The sequence below is a fragment of the Theropithecus gelada genome, chromosome X (assembly GCF_003255815.1).
Source record: "Theropithecus gelada isolate Dixy chromosome X, Tgel_1.0, whole genome shotgun sequence".
NCBI classification, from domain to species: Eukaryota; Metazoa; Chordata; class Mammalia; order Primates; family Cercopithecidae; genus Theropithecus; species Theropithecus gelada.
This window is the reverse complement of record NC_037689.1, coordinates 122474826-122489979: the sequence shown is the minus strand read 5'-3', so window position 1 is coordinate 122489979 and position 15154 is coordinate 122474826. Positions and strand designations below refer to the sequence as shown.

Sequence of the window (15154 nt, the reverse complement as noted above, 5' to 3'; positions counted from 1 at the left end):
CAGTGGTCCCATGGTAAGGTACAAAAGAAGCAAGCATACCATTTTAACACTTAAGGAATCAAGTTACCAGTCCTTTAGGACGAAGTGAGGGAGAAAAGGTGCACATATATAAAAGATTTGGGTACATTTTAAAGATGTCAGATGTATAGGTGCAACAGGAGTATCAATTTGGTATACAAAGGGGGCATAAAATGAATGTGTAATCACAGTTGGAAAGATATAGTGAGAGTCTCAGAGGAGTGAATGGTGTGAGCTTAAGGGCTTTCATCATGAGTGTCCTCAGGGACTTCAGTAAGGCAATGCACTGTGCAGAAAAGTTGATATTCTGATAGTGTTATATGACAATAATAGTAACTGCTACTATTTATTCAATTGAATTTTTACTTTGTGTCAATGTAAAAAGAATGGAAGAACTAGGGAGCAAGAAAATATAGACTGTAAAAAAAAATATATTCTTAAAGTGTCAAGTGTATGACCATGGATCGAAGTTTGGCTAGGGAGGTGGGTGGGCTGTATGCTTGTCTCTGTGTGTCTGTGCATGTCTGTGCGGGGTACGGGGTGGCAGCAGGGAGGAAGAAGCAAGATAAAGACTTGGAGAGTAGGGCAGAGTCTGGGAAATAGAGGTTACGGTATGAGGTGATAGCAATTAAAGTGGGGAAAGGAGTAAAAGAAAAGAGAGGCTGTGTTCAAAGAAAAGGATTCACAGTTCCAGATCTTGGAATTAAATCCTTTACCTTCTGAATGTATTCTTCTCTGAAACCTTAGACTTATTTTGCTCATTCAGAATAAAATAGAACATTTAGCTTTGAAAATAGAGTTTTTACAGAAAATAAAGTGCTTCTTTAAAATGCTAATTTTTGACTCTCAGAGTATGTCCAATTTTTCCACAAATTTGTAATCCATGGTAATTCTGAGGCATAGCCTATTGGAAATTAGTATGCTGAAGCCATGTCAGAAAACTAAGCAGGTAGAGATTTACAGTTAATTATTGGAGAGACTCACATCATGACATTAGCACATGGTTTAGCTGTATTTTGACAGTGGAAAACCTGGCATAAGAGTCTCCGAGAGCACCAAGTAATATGCCTGAGGTCCCTTTCCTGCAGGTGAATTCTCTAGTGGCAGTCATCGCAATTTATGCTAAAGGCTTATTTTTGTGCAGACATAATCTCTGGTAGAATTTTCGCAGCCTCTGTTGACAGGACTGACAGTGTGTATAGGCCCAGGCTACTAGGCAACACCAGCATCAGTTAGCAGTCAGCAAATATTTATTATGCCTTAACCATATGCCTAGAACCAAGTTAGAAGCAAGGAAGATATATTAGAACAGGCATAAACAATCCCCTCAGACTCTTTACAGGGCTGACATACTTAAAGTAACTAAAATAGTGACAAGGCTATATTTAATCAAATGCCACATTTGGGGGAGGGTGAGTATTTTAGGATGTTAGAAAAAGGAGAGATCAGTTAGAGCACTAGATTGGAAGAGTCTTCAGAAAAGAATTGGAACTCATCCTATAACTCATAAGACAGGTCGAATTTAAAGAGTCAGAGTGAGAAAAGGAAGGAAATCTATGCACATTGAGAACAGTTCAGAGGAAGGCAAAAAACAAACAAAACAAAAACACCCTGGTATTTTTATAGTACAACAGGGAGAGCAGCTTGATTGACATGGAAGATGTTTGAAATCAATAGAAAATAAGTTAGGTTGGGCCAGAGTATCAAAGTATTTTGAAAACCAAGTCAAATGTTTTAAATTCAATACATTAAGAAATGGGAGATGTGTGATGATGAAAGGTGGGAGCATAGCATGGTCATTTAAAGGGCATTTTAACAAGATTAATATGGTACTGATTTACTGAACAGATTGGAGAGCGTAGAGAAAGGTATACAAATATTACTATAGCTATTGGATAAGCACATATTTAACCTCAATTTCACCCTTCAAAGAAGTCATTCAGGCCATTCCCAACAAAATCCTAGATTCCCGTTGTTTTTTTATGTTTAACATAAAAGTGTTAAAAAGATCTAAGTTCACATCAGATGGGTAATGTGCCAGAGTTGTAACAAGGTTTGAAAGAGGCACATCTCACACAAGAATATGAAGACCTATGGAGTCAGATTCCAAGGCTGAAGGGACTATTTGCACTTACATCTTTGGATAAAATCTCTGTGTCTCTAATTAGCTTCAATCTATACAGATGTTCTTTAAGGAATTGCCATTCCTTTTTATTAGACCGAGCTCACAAATTTTTCCATCTAAGTTTGATGTAGTATATTGGAAATGACTATTGTAGGAAAGATGGAATATATGAAAAATATGGAGGTTTTTTAAGAAAAAGAAAAGAAACATGTGTAAGAGGTAAAAATAAGCAAACCAAAATAACTTAGATGGATGAACCCAAACGTAGGTTGTAGCTGAAAATAAAGGGTGAACAAGTGCCATCCCCAATAAAAACAAACTAAAGTAAGAAAATGGGCAATGCAGAGAAATCAGGACATAAACCAAGTTTCACTTGAGTTATACATAAAAATTAAGACAGTTATTTCAGTTTTGATTCATTCGCTTGTGTGTACACTTAGGTTTTCACCTGCCAAACCTTGTACATTAGTATAAAATTGATCATATTTACATCATCATCAAATGGACACTGGTTTGTCAGATTTGAGGGAGGAAAATATTTTTCTTAAAATCATTGGAGATTAAGTCTCAGGAAAGCTACTGCCTCAATGAAAATCTTGTAAATATAATTGGCATTAAGATCTGTTTAATTAAATGACTGGCATTACAAGGAAAAAGGAAGTCAAGTTTGTCTGTAGGTATTTGTCTTTTGCTTTCCTCAGTTATTTCCCTACAGTGCAATTTATTCCATTTAGACTAGTGGTGGTTCAACACTAGCTATACCTTAGGATCCCTATGGGAACTTTCAAAAAGTCCACTGCCCAGACTCCACCCTAGATTGATCCAAACTTTGGTATTTTCCAGAGCTCCTTGGAGGATTCTAATAGGTATGCTGAGTTGAGAAGCACTATATTAGATTAACACCAGCATCTTTCTCTCTTCCCCTCTCATATAGTCCCTTAAGGCATAACACTTCTTACAAGGGACATATATTTTAGCCAGACTAAATATTTGTGTTACACTGATGATAGAAACCTCTTGAGGGCAGGTCTTTGGTTTGTTTATTTTTCTATCACTCGGTGGGCTCTGGCCAGTAAAGTTTCTTGTATTAATACCAAATAGAAGTATAAGAGGTAGCAGGATTAGAGATAGAGCCCAGGACAGGCTAGTTTCTATGTACGGGAGGAGGGGAAGAAAAAATCCAGATTGTAAGATACAGCAGTCTTGGCTATAGTGGGAAGTCTTCAATAGGTCCCGTGAATATAAAATATCACCTTAGAACTATGGTTTATTGCCAGATCTTTTAGTTATCCATACTGTGACTTTAGGTAAGGCATTTATCACTGGGTGTCTCTGATACCTCTTTAAAATAAGGAAAATAGTTCCAGTCCCATCTACCCCAAAAGATTGATGTGAGATTCAACTAAGCAGTTCTGAGTTCATTTTACAGTATTTTTAAGTATAATGTGCCAGATATATGTAAAACTGTTGTCATTATGATTTACAAAGGCAGTTAATAGTCTTTTTGTCAGAATGAAAAACCTAGAATAATCCATAGAGCAGTACAAGTGCCTTTAACCACCAAAGTCAGTAGAAATGTGAGGAAGACTTCCTTTGCAAAGCTATTCAAATACCTCAAAGATTGTATTTTCTATAAACCCAAGAGATGAGTATGTCCATGTAGAACATTGCATAATTTTGACAGACTTTAATAATGCAATTAAAGTAATCATAGAGAAATAACTTGATGTGAATTCAAGTTCCAGTACAGCATTAACTTGGTTTATGAGCTTGGATAACATATACATATATGTACTTGCATGTGTTTATTCATTAAAGGGAAGGAGTCAATGTACTAAAATTTATTAAAATCATTAATCTATCTATCCAACATGCATTAATTGAACACCTCTTACGTGTCAGGCAGTATTTTTAGTGTTGGGAATACAGCAGTGAAAAAGAAATAGACACATTGCTTACCATCATGTAAACTTACATTCTAGTAGGAAGTGGAGCATAATATAATTCCAAGTTTGTAGAATTGCTATTGAAAAACATAATAATAAAACAGGGTAGGCACATAGACTGGTGGAAAAGAGTAAAAAGAGTGGATGTTTCATAGGTGCCAAGATCTACTGTAGGCATTTCCCACACATTACTTTTATTTATAAATCTTCACAAGCATACTATGCAACAGGTATTGTTATCTTCATTTTAAGAGAGGGAAATCAAGGCTCAGAGAGTTTTTAAAACTTGCCTAACATTACCTGGTGATTATGTGACAGAGTTAGAATTGCAACTTGCATCTGCCTGAGTTGAAATCCCATGTTCTTTCTCCTACATGTGGCCAGCACGTAAGTGACTTAATATATGTTTCCATATTCTTTTCTGTAAAATTCATTTCTGTTGGGCTTCATCAGAGATTTAATCTGACATCCCATGTACCCTATATGTTTCATAGATACTAACACTTTAAAAATTGAATTAGTTATTAGCATTTAAAAGTAAAAAGCTGCATACAAAAGTATTGGTTTCCATCTTGTCTCAAAGTATTGAAAAGTCCAGCAAACTTGGGCCTGTTCTCCCAAAGGGCAGAAACCAGCTGAAGCTGATCCCTCTGAGACAGCATGCGCTCTCTGGGTTTCCACAGCCACTACTAATCCATGTTGGCATATCTGAGCCACTTCACTCATTTATGTTATTTACCTGGCCCATGTAAATATTTGAATATGTGACCCACTAGAACAGATACATGCAAAACCCTCTTCCAGTTCCAAAGTTTTGATTCAATGCTGAACATTCGGACTCAGTTATAAGCTTTGTAACTATTCCTTTGACAATCTTAGTTATACTTACATAAATTTTCTTCTTTCATTTGTTCTCCACTTTATTTTTTTATGGTTTAACAACCATGCAAACAATAGCCAAAACTGCACACTAATTTCTTTACTTTTTCTATTTTAAAATATGATTCAACACAGCACACATAAACCTATAGATTTTTATTCTTCATGCAGAGAAAAAGTGAAACATGCTAAACATGTTAAAAAGTCTCAAGTATGCATATAAACTGTAAATAGCATAATTAACAAGTAATTCATAAAGGCAGTTAAATTCTGCCAATGTGGAATCATGCAAGCCAGTTTAGAAGTCCATGTTTTAGTTAAGTCCATAACTCACCATAGCCTTTAAAATCCAAGTAATTTATTAACCTAATATAGGTTAGAAGAGAAAACCCAGTCATAATATTGAAGTGAATGTACGGAAAGATACCTCTCATGAAAATCATTCAAAGTATAATTATTCTTAAGCACAACATTATTAAAATGTATTTCTATAATATAAAAGTTTTTATTAGTATTCTGTGATATAAGGTACCCTATGCGGCATTATGTTAAATTCTGTCTCCATATTTATAAGTTTTATAGAGTTTATTTTATAGCAGTAAACAATGGGATCTCTGCTAGACTCAGAGTGAATTACAGTTGCTTAATGGTGTGGGTACAAGTTGATTTGTCAGCTCACAGGCCCAATTATCTGTTCATGTGGTTGCCCTAGAGCGGCCCTGAGGCACAATAGCCTCTATAGCCAGGATATCTAGCTGGTATGGTGGTTCATACACTGTTAGTACTTGTTTGATTTCATGCAGTTGGAGTAGGAGCCCACTTAGATAGTGCACAGTGAAGTATGGCATGAAGAAGACTCCTTCCTCGTCCAGCCACAAATGCTTTCCTGTATAGCCTGCCACAATGCCTGAAATTTCCAGCCTCAAAGAGTCATTTCTTTGGTTAAATTATCATCCCCATCTGGAAAACAAAACCACTTCAAAAAGGTTAAGCCATTGTCCCACATATTAATAGTGTTGGCTTCATTTACAGTATGAAATCGTTCATTGGTTTGCATAACAAAATGTCATGGTCCCTGGGAGAACAAGTAACACAGAGCAGGTAACTCTTAAGAAAGGAGATAGGAAGTTTGGTCTAAATATAAGATATTTGCCAGGAAGGTCATGCCTAGCACAAAGCTCTGTGGTAGAGAGCCTTGAACTGTACATACTTGGTTGGGGGCAGAGTGTTAGAGATAAAGGAAAGAAATATTGGAAAAGAGAAGGTGAAAGTGAAATAAGGTTAAATTTGACATAGTTCCTGCCACCCTCTTTCTAGGTCTAATCCTCATGTTATCTGTTGTTTATAAATTTAAAAGACAATTAGACCTCAGATAGTATGAATGCTTGAGGAATGGGGCATTATAACTGAAAGATTTGTTAGTTTAGATTGAAATGTATTATAATGCCACAATAAACATATGTGTGCATGTGTCTTCATAGCAGCATGATTTATAATCCTTTGGGTATATACCCAGTAATGGGATGGCTGGGTCAAATGGTATTTCTAGTTCTAGATCCTTGAAGAATCGCCACACTGTCTTCCACAATGGTTGAACTAGTTTACAGTCCCACCAACAGTGTAAAAGTGTTCCTGTTTCTCCACATCCTCTCCAGCACCTGTTGTTTCCTGACTTTTTAATGATTGCCATTCTAACTGGTGTGAGACGGTATCTCATTGTGGTTTTGATTTGCATTTCTCTGATGGCCAGTGATGATGAGCATTTTTTCATGTGTCTGTTGGCTGCATAAATCTCTTCTTTTGAGAAGTGTCTGTTCATATCCTTCGCCCAGTTTTTGATGGGGTTGTTTGATCTTTTCTTGTAAATTTGTTTAAGTTCCTTGTAGATTCTGGATATTAGTCCTTTGTCATATGGGTAGATTGCAAAAATTTTCTCCCATTCTGTAGGTTGCCTGTTCACTCTGATGGTAGTTTCTTTTGCTGTGCAGAAATTCAATAGCAAAGACTTGAAACCAACCCAAATGCCCATCAATGATAGACTGGATTAAGAAAATGTGGCACATATACACCATGGAATATTATGAAGCCATAAAAAAGGATGAGTTGATGTCCTTTGTAGGGACATGGATGAAGCTGGAAACCATCATTCTCAGCAAACTCTCACAAGGACAGAAAGCCAAACACTGCATGTTCTCACTCATAGGTGGGAATTGAACAATGAGATCACTTGGACACAGGGTGGGGATCATCACACACTGGGGCCTGTCGTGGGGTGGGGGGAGGGGGGAGGGATAGCATTAGGAGATATACCTAATGTAAATGACGAGTTAATGGGTGTAGCACACCATCATGGCACATGTATACATATGTAACAAACCTGCATGTTGTGCACATATACCCTAGAACTTCAAGTATAATAATAAATAATAATAAAGAAAAGTAAAAAAATTAAAAAAGATGTATAAGAAAGAAAGGAAATGTATTATAAAATAAAAGTACCAGTAAATTTGCAGATTGCCAAGAAGGAGTTGATAAGGGACAAAAAGTCAATTCGAAAATTAAATAAGGAAATGGAAAGAAGAACAAACAATGTAAGAATATTAATTCATTTAATTTTTAAATTGACTTTTCCCCATTATCCATCCACTGTCCACAGTAATTTGGAAACAAACTGTTATTTACATTTTATAATATTGCATTAGTTTTCTATTTCCACTATAACAACTTACCATAAACTTAGTGGCTTAAAACAACACAAATGTGTTATCTTACAGTTCTGGATAGTCAGAGTATGAAATGAGTCTCACCAGGCTAAAATCAAGGTATCAGCAAGGCTATATTCCTTTCTGAAAGCTCTAGGAGAAAACCTGTTTTTCTTGCATTTTCCAGCTTCTAGAGGCTGCTCATATTCTTTGGCTCACGATCTCTTCCTCCATCTTCAAAGCCAGTGATTTCATGTCTGTTTGATCCATCTTCCCCATCATATATTCTCTGACTCTTCTGCCTCACTCGTCTACTTTTAAGGACCCTTGTGAGTACATTGGGTATACTTAGATAATCCAGAATAGTCTCCCTATCTTAATGTCAACGGATTATTAACTTTAATTCCATCTGCAATCTTCATTTCCCTTTGCCATGTAACCTAACATATTTATATGTTGTGGGTATTAGAATATGGATGTCTTTAGGCATTATTCTGCCTACCACAAAGACAATAAACATACAATGTTATACTATGATTAGGACATTGTGTTTGTTACAATAATGGAAATGGGTTGACAAATTTTATTTCCAGACAAAACCACTCAGATTTATACATTTTAGCTAAGTACATATATAAGTGACAAACATTAAACAAAATGATGAAACTGTTTCAAAATAAAGGAATAGATGAAGATATGCCAGGGAATTTTCAATAAACAGAGAATAGGGTGAGGATGTCAGTATCAGATTAAGTGGAATTTAAGGCCAAAAGCATTAAAATAGAACCTAGAGGGATTCATTCCATAAACAAATATTTATTAGATGAAACTGTATGGAATGATATGTGAAGCATTTGATAAAACTGCAGTTACAGTTGTGAAATACAGATTTACTAGAATTTGAAAAGTAAGTAGGCAAAAAATAATACCAAGGATTTGAATAATCTAATTATGAAGCTTGACCTAATATTTTGTCAAATAAATAGAACTAGATACTCTAATGCCAAAAACAAAACCACATTTGTATCTTATGCCCCTGGACCATCTACAAAATTTATCATGTACTTTGCCGCAAGGAAAACCTTAATAAATTCTCAAGCGGAAATCTGACAGATAACATTCTCTGACAAGAATTCTGTAAAGCTAGAAATCAACAATTCAAAGAACAGAAAAAGTAGACAGGAAAAAAACTTAGAAGAACGATAAAATACTTTATGTAAGTAACTTTTGGATCAAAGAGAAAATCAAAAGAGAATTTTAAAATTATTTTAAAATAAACAAAAATGGTATTACTTCCTAAATAATCTAGGGACGTGGCTAAAAACATGATAGCTTCAAGTATAAAACATATGTGGGATTTTCAAGACTTTGCATGAAATATACATTTAAATAAAATTTATTATTTATTTCTTTAAATTCAGTTAAATTTAAATTTCCTTAAAGGAAAATTTATAGCATTAACTGAATTTAAAGAAATATTGAAAAAATCTTTCAACTCAGGAACAGAAAAGGAATATATACATATATATTTCACATAAAAGTATCTGTACAAAAGTAATAAAAATATAAGCTAAAATAATTACAAAATTTCAATGTGCAATTAACAAAGCCAAAAGCTGGTCTGCGAAAATATGTATAAAAGAGGCAAACTTTGTTCTACACTGAAACATACACTGATACACTTCCTAAATCTCAAGGATAAAGAGAAAATCTTTCAGGCTTTTTGGCAGAAAAACTGAATCATCTACAAAGAAAAAAATGGTTTTCTCATCTATATCATGGAAGCTAGAAGACAGTGGAATAGCATCTAGAAATTTCTAAGAGAAAAAGACTGCAAACCAAGTAACTTACTATCCAGTCACGGTATCATTCATCCACTTGGGTCAGAGAAAGATGTTTGAGGACATGTAAGAATTCAAAAAATATATCACTTTCACACACCAGTGAAAAAATATTTGAGAAAAAACTCAAACTAAATAATAAATGAATCAGAATGGAGACCTCAAGATGAGAGAAGAAACAATGATGGGCAATGAACCTGGCTCTCTGGAAAAGTAATTAAATCTAAACGGAAAGGCAGATTGACTTAAATATCTAAAATAGTATTTCAACATGTAATCAATATAAAAAGTATTAATGAGATACTTTGCATTTTTCTTTTGTGCCAAGTCTTAAAAATCCCACATGTATTTTGTACTTGCAGTAGATCTCAGTTCAGACTAGCCACATTTCAAGTGTTCAATAGTCACATGTGGCTAGTGGCTACCATATTGGACAGCACAAGCGTCTAGCTAAATATACTAAACTGTACCACAAAACACAGGAGTGGGAGTGAGAAGGAGGGAGGAAGTAACAAGACCCAGAAGATCTCATGGGGTTAGGAAGAGAAGTGAGAAGGATTATAAAAGTGACATTGTAGGGTTGACAATGACAACAAAAGGAAGCAACTTGTATGTCCAGCAATAGGGCACTAGTTAAATAATTAATGGTACATTTATAACATATAACATTTAGTATTTCCAGATATTGAAAGAATGAGTTAGAAGCATATTCTATCTTAAAGAAACATGCATGTTATATTGTTATATAAAACAAACAAGTGTAGTATAATACATAAAATACCCAATTTTCATAAAAATAAATGGAAAGATTTTTTTATGTGTCTGTTTGTATATATTTTTATGAGTCTAGAGAAAGGTATGGAAAGACCGTCACTCTACAGTGAGTATCAGTTGCCTTGTGACAAGATTGGAGAAGTTAGATAGGGAGTTATTTATTAATTTTGTCTTTATGAACAACTGTACTATTTTAATTGTAATAATGAGAATTTGGGGGGTAATTTCTAAAACATCTTATGCAGTATAAATAAGAATGGTAAAGAGTAATAAACAGCAGTAGCTCTTGATGTGTGGAAGGGACTTGATGTCTCTTGATGGAGTCGGACAAAGCCTGAGTTGATAGCATTATTTGGTCATTATTAGAGGGGCATGAGATTAAGGGAAACTAGAGGTAAGGTCTTTAGAAAAAAAAAAAAAAAAGTCATGTATAAAGGGCCTTCCTAAGTGAAGCATGAAACCCAGAACTCATAAAGGAAAAACAAAATGACAGATTTGATAACATAAAAATTGAATGCCCATAAACAACAGTAAGGGGTGGGGGGAAGCAATAGGTTGGGAGATAATATTTGGTACATACAAAATGCAATGTATATGGATAGCACATTCCATATAAAAATGAAACAATTACACAATATCAATAAACATATGAAATAATGTTCAAATTAATAGAATGTAAATATAAATATATGTAAATAAAAATGAAATAACTTTTTTTCACCCAGTGGCAAAAGGAAAAAGAAAATGATTCAAAATATTTACTGTAAGGGTATGAGGAAGCTGACACTGTGGGTGAAAATATGAATTAGAACAATTTTTTTGTGAGAATCTAAGAAAATTCAAAAAACACATGCGTTATGACCCAGCAATCAGACTTTCAGGAATTTCTCTTACAGAAAGAATAGAGCAAGAGTGCAGAAAGGTGTATATGCAAGAATGGCCATTGAACATTGCTTATAATAGTAAATAGTTGGAAACAAGCTAAATGTGTGGTTCTGGTGAAATAAATTATGGTAGCCTCAGACAAAGAAATTCCTTGCAAATATGAAAAAAAATTAAGTAGATCTACATATTCTAACATAAGAAAGATATCGATGGCATTGAGAGGAAAATTGCAAAACATTACATATAACGTGATCTCAGTCTTGTAAAAACACAAAAACGTGTTTGTGCTTACGTGTTTCTGTATTTATGTGTTTTCTGCATTTTTCAAACAAATATAATGAAAATATAGTAACCTTTCAGTCAGCGTGATGTTTAGGGAATGAGGAATTTTCATTAATCTGTATTTTTTTTGTTGATTCAGAATTAATCATGTATTTTTAAATTCCCATCTTTGATTGTTGAAAATCTTTCTAAAATGACTCCTTTTCTATCCCAGTGTGACATCACAATCTGCCAAGAACCTACATGGCCATTGTTAACCATTTTTGAACCTTCATTCTATGACTGATGATCTTTAGTGACTTATGTTCATTATTTTTAGTATCGGTTCTTTTTGCCTGGAGCCCTAATAATAATGACAATTGCTACATTTATAGAGCCAGGATTCAAACCCAGTTCTCTGATGCCGAGTTCTTTTCAGTACAGAAAAACCCCTGGTAGCTACCTTCATTGATTAAATCCCTGCAATGATGCATTTGCTTTTCATTCACTTTTATTTTCTTACAGTAGAAACCTAGAGGGAAAAAAAGTCATTTGGTTGAAATTTTTGGCTTGAGTTTCAATAATTAAAGTTTTATGTATTCACCATGTAGCTTAAGAAATAGAGCATTGCTAATACCTTTTTGCCTCTGCTGTGTGATCCTTTCAGATCCCAACCCTCTTCCCTCACTTCCCTACTAGATGACCATCATCCTGAAATGTGTTTATCCTTCCCTTGCTTTTCTTTATAGTTTTGCCATGTATGTATGCATCCCTAAAAATATGTCTTTCGGTTTCACATGTTTACAAATTTCTTAAATAAAATCATATTGTTTTTCTATGAATTGCTTTTTGTGCTCAATGCTACATTAGTGACATGCATCCATGTTAATGTACATAGCTCATTTATTTTCAAGGTTATATAATATTCTATTGTGTGACTGAACCGTAATTTATTTATCCTGTAATCTTTTTTGTAGACTATCATGGCACAGCTTTCAATTGATGGTAATATCACAGATATCACAATCTGCCAAGAATCTACATGGCCATTGTTATCTGTCTGTTCAGTGTTGTAGCGAAATAGACAAACCAAAGTACCACTATAAGGCATTCAACGAGTATCAAATAAAAGTTTGAATAGGGCACTGTGAGACTATGGAGAGGGCCAGGTTAACCTTGGCTAAAGCAAGGCTTAGAAAAGAGATAATTTGAAGTGAACCTTGAAAAACTGTTGCAACTTCAAAGAGGTAGATATGGGAAGTATGGCTTTCTATGCAAAGAATCACTGGAGCAGCAAAATGGGAACACAGGACAATGTTCAGACAAGGTTTAGCATAGACGTGGCTGGAGTGTAGGTACCTGAAGGTCTGGCTTACCCAGTCTGAATGGGAACAGATTTGCAATCAAATCCTAGCTCCATTTTTTTTAAAAATTGCCAATATTACTTAACATGGCAGGTTACTTGACTTGACCTTGCTCTCTTATCTGTAAAGTGAATAATGCCTACCTCTCTGAGCCATTGCAATGAATGTATCTTTAAGTAGGAAATATATGGATAGGTCTTCGCACAATGTCTGGTACAAAGTAGGCCCTTTCTGAATGTCAGTTCCCTTCTCTTATTTAACATTGACTTGAATAAGGCCTCTTTCACATTTTTTATCTTAAGGAATTGAATGGGTAGGGCAACGGATAGTATTTTTTTTTAATTGTAATTTCTCTTCAGGCTCAGAGCCTCACCATGACATTTCTTTGCTTCTGTTAGAAAACTGGTTACTATCTGGCTCAAATTTTCAGCATTGGCTGGGCATGATGGCTCATGCCTGTAATCCCAACACTTTGGGTGGCCAAGGCAGGTGGATCACCTGAGGTCAGGAGTTCAATACCAGCCTGGCCAGCATGGTGAAACCCCGTCTCTATTACAAATACAAAAATTAGCCGGATGCGGTGGCATGCACCTGTAGTCCCAGCTACTCTGGAGGCTGAGGCTGGAGAATCACTTGAACCTGGGAGGCAGAGGTTGCAGTGAGCCAAGATCATGCCATTGCACTCTAGCCTAGGCAACAGAGCCAAACATCATCTCAAAAAAATAAAAATAAAAAAAATAAAATCAGTATCTTCTTTGTGTTGTCTCCTTCTAATTCCTACTTGCAAATATTAATTCCTGTACTCCAGGGATAGCCCGAGCTAGGATATGAAGCTCAGGCCAGGGACTCTGGGTAGAAAAAGGAAGAATGTAGAGAAGGTTTCTGTTTGTTTAACCTGGGCTAAGAAACCAGCATCAAAAACAGAGCTTGAAATTGAGTCCACATCTTATGAGCTAGATGTTCCCTTTCTATTTCATTTCTGGGGACAAAGCTGATGTCAGAGCATAGAGAATTCTAAGCCTATAGATTACCTGGCTATCATGGAAGAGTGATGAGCAAATAATAGTCAAGTGGCTTTATTTCACTTGATAAAGGTGAGAAAAGCAAATAAGCCAGTGAATGTACTAGGAAGGAGCAGAAAGTTGCACAGAAAATGAATGAATTAGACAGGGGTGTCCAGAGTCAAATTATATCAGGAGGCAGCAAAAAAGGGAATGACCAGCTGGCAGAGCAAGCACATAAACAGGGCATATTGGAGTTGAAGAGATGAGAAGATTAAAAATCTATAGGAGGAATTTATCACAGTTCAATTTAGTTCAATAGATAATTATCAAGCACTAATTGTGAACCAGGCTTTCTTTGGTCCTGGGGATGTGGAGGTGATATAGTAAAGGACAGTGTAAAATCCAAGTCAACAAATGAGAACCAGGAAGTCAGTGTGGGGTTAAGGAATGAGCTACAAACATTCATTAGCAGAGACCTGATCATGCAGATACTTTCCTAATTCATCTCCAGGCCACCACTTCTGATATTTGTGTTAGTCAGAACTCTGACAGTGAATGATAGTAGCACAACTCCAACTAGCTTAAGAAGGAAAAAAAAAAAAAAAAAGTTTTTTTGGCTCAAGTAACCAAACAACAAGGTGGAACATGGTCTTAGCAAAAACTGGAACACAGGTTGGAGTCATGGACTGGAAAACTGTCAAGACTTCCTCTTATGCCTACCTCTCTCTGCAGGCCAGCTTTATTATGTACAAGATGGACAGCTGGCTACTGCTGACTGCTCCAGGCTGTCAATCTTATAGCCTAGCTAACTAAAAGGAAAGGGATCCTCTTCTGCCTGCTTTCAGTAAACATTTAAAAAATTAAGAAAACCTGAAAATGAACCTGGATTGGCCTAGCTTATTTCCCATATCAATATCTGGACTAATCAGTGGGGACAGGTAGGAGGTGTCTTGGTCCATTCTTAGTTTGTTTTATGCTGCTACAAAAGAATACCATAGACTGGATAATTTATAACGAGCAGAAATTTATTGACTCACAGTTCTGGAGGCTGGGGAGTCCAGTGGCTAGAGCTGTCTTTTTGTGTCATCACATGGCAGAAGGGCAAAGATGAGGAGTGGAGAGGTGGAGAGGTAGAGAGAGAGAGAGAGAGAGAGAGAGAGAGAGAGAGAAAGGGGGTGAACTCACCATTTTATAATGAGCCTACTCCTGCGGTAACAAACTATTAACCCATTCCTACAATAATGGCATTAATCCAGTCATGAGGGTGAAGCCCTCATCATGACCCAATCACGTTTTAAAGGTCCTACTTTTTAATACCGTTACAATGGCAATTAAATTTCAACATGAGAACTGCC

At 35.6% G+C, this 15154-nt stretch overlaps 1 protein-coding gene and 1 pseudogene across 3 annotated transcripts in view; one reads left to right on the top strand and one right to left on the bottom strand.

Annotated features, from left to right (window-relative positions):
* Positions 1-15154, top strand: part of TENM1 (teneurin transmembrane protein 1) — a 605674-nt gene that overhangs the window by 35361 nt on the left and 555159 nt on the right. The window lies entirely within an intron of this gene.
* Positions 2038-2132, bottom strand: LOC112616775 (annotated as a pseudogene).